The 5,000-nt window shown below is 38.9% G+C and overlaps 1 pseudogene; it reads left to right on the plus strand.

The window, feature by feature from the left end:
• The first annotated feature begins 2,389 nt into the window (after positions 1 to 2,389).
• Positions 2,390 to 5,000, plus strand: part of LOC138016742 (QRFP-like peptide receptor) — a 26,967-nt pseudogene continuing 24,356 nt past the window's right edge.

Genomic DNA, 5,000 nt, shown 5'->3' on the forward strand with positions numbered 1-5,000 from the left:
TGGAGATGGTTATCTCGACAAGTTGCTCTGTTTGATGTTTTTGTCCGTATGAAATGTACTTCTCGACTCCGTTTGATCTTGATTTACTTGATGTCCAGATAATACCGAAAACACTTCGACTCGATTTAAGCCATTAGAAATTCAAACGAGACAATCTTCGGCCAAAGTTGAGGCCCTCTCAGGAGTTTGTGGGAAGAAGAGTACATGGCTAATTTGAACTAGCGGGGGGGACAGGGGAACAATGTCAAACTATCTTAGGAAACAAGGGTACAAAATACATTTTAAAACAGTTTTAGGGATCAAAAAACTGGGAACAAGTTTGAAAGCAATCTGGGAAACAAGGGAACACTTAACAATTATTCGCCGAAGGCGAAGTGCTTATTGGTGAATATTCACCGATAATCACTGACCCCGAGGCGAATAATTGTTTTAGTATAAATACACAGGTGATTATTTCAAAAAAGAGAAAAAAAAAACATTTCAACGCGAAAATTATCTTCACTTACAGCGGCAAAACGACTACTGGCAGCCATTTTGTCCGTCGAGGTGATTATCGTCTGATATCCGAGATAGCGAGCCAATGAGAGCGCGCGATTTTGTAAAATCACCTGTGTATTTATACTAAAGGAAAATATTTGAAGGAAGGGCCTCAAAGTTCGATCTCGACGGCTGCTTGATAGATTCCCAATGAAAACTAATACAGAATTCAAGTTCAAAGGAACTTGAAGAAGTTAGAGGCACGTAATTATAACACCTTTCTGAGATATTTAACAAAAGTCATCTATAAAAGTATCAATGGTTATCTGGTGATCTATATATCTTCCTATCTTATATTAAACAACTTGTTGTTGTTGTTCGTTGATTGCTTTCGATGATGATCACTGAATGACGCTGTATTTATTGGTTATACGTGTGCGTCTGTGACTGATTAGTCCAAACGAACTGTGCACGAAATAATCGACCACAAATTTGGTATTGCCAGATGAGGATTGGTGGTTTGTGGAAGATTCACTCTTGACTGAGGCAGGGACCTTTTCCTCTGTGCTTCTGTAATCCTGTACTGTTCGAACAAACGAGCAATAGAAATCATACAAAAAATTTATTTAGTATTAACTTGCATTTTTTTTCGTCCGTCGCGTTATCCTTAAGGCCTAGTTTATACGTCGCGTTATCGTCGATTTTAATTCAGAAGAATTTAATTCCAGGTCCCACTTTAAAATAAATTCGACGATAAAGCGACGTCTAAAACGAGTTAAATTCGTCTGTTAAATTAAATTTGTCTTTGACGCTTTTTCCGTCTTAAGAAGACATTAATTTTGACATTAATGCCAAAACTTATATCTTTTACGAACAATACGGCCAGAGTTCACAATTATTTCCAGAGTCCGCAGTGCCAAAAAATCCATTCGGACAAATTTTCGCGCGCAATTAAACGACGTGTTTTTATTGGTTTATTGCTCAGGGCAGTTTTGAATATTAATGAGGGGGCGTTTCGTGGAATGTGGGGGTTTCGCTGCAGGCGCTCCCTCCCCCTCTCTCCCCAATCCCCTCTCCTCGCGACGGCTACGCAGGCTAGTAGGTGCTGTTTTACGTAATGTAAAAAGATTTTTTAGTCTCTTATGTAGGTATATATACAGGTCCCTTGTGTAAAACATCCCTGACGAAGTGTGCGTTAGTGACACGAAACGCGTAGGATGAAATAAATCGTTTTACAACTTTTAGAGTTCACAGACGTGCTGCTCACTAGTTCAATCTTTAAAATTTTTTAAATTAAAAAATAATAATTTCTGAAACCATCTCTCATTGAGGATGGTTTCAAAAATTTCTGTTTACTTTACCAGCGCCGTCTGTAGCGGTTTCCAAACTTTCTGAAACCAGCAGTGGCTAATTTCTTCCCTTTTTAGCAATGGTGAAGACTAGTGATTTCAGAAATTTCTGAGGCCAGCCTTCACAATGTTTTCCAAAGTTATCTTTTTGAGCTACCGACAAATGGAGATGATAGGTCTACGACTGAACGCCATCGGACGAGTGTAAATGAACGCCGGATACTTGGATAAAAAGCGAACGAGAGGAATTTTCCCAGCCGAAAGGACATTTTTGCCGGCAAGATAATCCACTTTCCTCGAATTATCAGCCGCAAATTCAAATTACGTCAAGATTTGGAACGTGTTTTTACCTTAAAAGGAAATTAAATTGGTCCTTAATTTCACCATAGTGATGTGCATGTAATCTAAAAACCTTTTAAGTCCAATAAAAGGTTGACAAGTGGCGTTTATTCCAAATTAAAGAACGTAAATTGAAGGATGTCGCAGATCAGTTTCAGAGGTTTTAATATATTAAAAGCACTAGTGTAAATAGCCATGCAGAAACACCATCAACTGATCGGATACCCGAGAACTAGAAGAGTCAACACAGACCGTAAAAGAAGATAAAACCACATAGAATTACTATTACTGCCAGTTTCAAACGAGAAAGGAACAAGAGAAAACTATCAGCTCCCCCGTTCAAAACGTAAGCCGGGCCAGTATGTTTGAAAACTCTACGGTCATACTGAATAATTCATCTTTCGTGAATGGATTTTCCAATGTGGCGGTAGTCGAACTGACCAAGGAAGAGAAGGCCATTTTAATAGCAACCTATTCCATCATACTCCTTGTCACGTTGATTGGAAACGTTCTTATCATCCTGGTGTTTTCCAAGTACAAGCCACTTCGAAAATCAATCAATTATTTCGTGGTCAATATGGCCGTCTCCGATCTCTTCACTCCTTTGACCATCATGCCCTATACAATTGCAGAGACACTATCTTCAGGTCCCTTTCTTTCCAGTCTTCAGCCGGAAGTTGCAAATATCATTTGCAAACTTTGCCATTTTCTTCCTGATGTTTCTGTGCTGGTCTCCATCCAGAGCCTTATGCTGATTTCAGTGGACAGGCTTATTGCTGTTGTCTTCCCCTTGAAGATAAAACTCATCTCGCGGAAAGTGCGTTTAGTCTGCATCCTGGTTTCGTGGATTGTGGCCATAGGTGCCCATGCTCATTACCTTCACATACTCCATGTTTCCTCCTATGGTTATTGCTGCTTCAAAGCCAACTGGACTACGGAAATCAATAATAAATATACGGCAGCCATGTTCATCGTATTCTACCTGGTACAGGTGTGTTTGTTGACTATCATATACAGCACCATAGCTTGGACTCTAAAACGAAGACAAAATGAAAGGGAAAGATATCCGAATCAAAGAGATCTCGAGACCCTGCAAGCAACAGACAGATAGTCAGATTGTCAATAGCCATATTAGCTGCTTTTATTGTCTGTATTGGCCCATTGTTTGTTTGCTCTTCTATCATCATATTTAAGTTTCATGGGGAGCTTCCCCATGAAATCGGTGCTAAAATTCCCCAAGTCATTGTATTTATCATAAGAAAGATGTTGCTTCATTCGTGGGGAGCCCTCAATCCCTGCATCTGCTTTGCTTTTAGTGAAAACTACCGAACAGGTTTCAAACATTTAGTCTTTGGCCGACGTCGAGCTGTCAGAACAGCCTTTTCACAACTGGTGAGCATCATGAACATGACATTGGTTAGCCGAAGAACAAAAAGGAGCTCAAGCTCCGATCACGTTAGCATGAAGAGTATCACTGAAGCTCAACAAGAAAGGCTTAAACGTGTGGGAGCAGAGAAAGAGCAAGGTCAAAAACAAAAAAATACTACCGAGAAACAAAAACAAAAGCCTATGGTTAAAGAAATAAATCGTGAGGAGAATGCCAGTCTTCTCTAAATCAAGTATACTATAGCTTACAAGGGTAAAGAAACTTTTCAAACAGCGATGTAGGTTTACTAAGTTTTGAATCTCGGACGGTTTGTTGTAAGTTTTTGTACATAGAGATCTGTAGTGGTGTGTAAGTAAGATGTATTTCAGTCGCTTTCTGCGGCTTTTTAAAGAAAGGACATTTTATGAAGGTCAGCTACAAGTTAACATTGGTCACCAGTAGAAAATAAAGCTGTTTCGTCTTATATTTTGATCCAAGACGCTAGAATTACAATGCCGTTGTGATGAAGATAATAACGAAAGAAGAAGGACAACGACTGAAATGAGATCAAGAGAAACGACTGAAATTATTGCATAATGTAGAAGAACTACCATAACCTCCCAAAGCATTGCCCTGACTCTTAGATCTCTCTCCTCTCTGGAGCATGCTCGTCGAGTACTACATTAATAAATGATTCCGTTTCGTCGACACTTGCTTGTTTTGCCTGGGTTAAAGAATTCCTAACTATCCTTGCAAAAAGGAGGACTTAACCGTTCTTTTGAACAGCTGTTATTTTTAGGCGACGTTTGCCTCAAATTGTACTTTCATTTTTCTAATTTCTTTCGAATTAATAGTGTCTAAGAGTCAATATGCTCTGTGTATGTTGGTTAATAAAATGCCGGAATTAATCGGATCAAAGGTTCATCCATGGGTTTGATTTTGGGCTTGTTGCTAATTTTTGAGCTTCTTTTAGTGAAAATTGTGACTTTTGATGATACAAATGAAAATGTTGCGCATAAACATTCTGGATATATTCCAAGTTTTTTTCAGTAACGAAAGCACACAGGTGAGGACGAATTAATTCTAATTTTATCTCCTAGTGACCAATGTTCCAAAGTCTTTGCTGGATAGTTCGACTGAAGTTGCATCGAACAAACGAACAATAGAAATCATACAAAAAACTTAACTTGCAATTTTTTTGTCCGTTGCGCTATCGTTAAAAGAGGGGCCGTAAGGGGGTTTCGCGTGAAACGTGATCGACCGAATTTATTTTCTGTGATCCGTAATCTAAAAAAAATAAAATTCGTGAACCGTGAATTATGTAATTGTCGTGATACGTGAAAAAGAGAAATAATTTTCCGATATCCGTGATAACAAACACGAAAACGACCCTTTTTCCGTGAACGGCTACTTACGTAGACCCTACAAAGGGCTACGAAGTCGGTTTTCTTCATCTTGCGTGACAACAA

Source organism: Montipora capricornis, chromosome 9, assembly GCF_036669925.1.
Source record: "Montipora capricornis isolate CH-2021 chromosome 9, ASM3666992v2, whole genome shotgun sequence".
In the NCBI taxonomy this organism is placed as follows: domain Eukaryota; kingdom Metazoa; phylum Cnidaria; class Anthozoa; order Scleractinia; family Acroporidae; genus Montipora; species Montipora capricornis.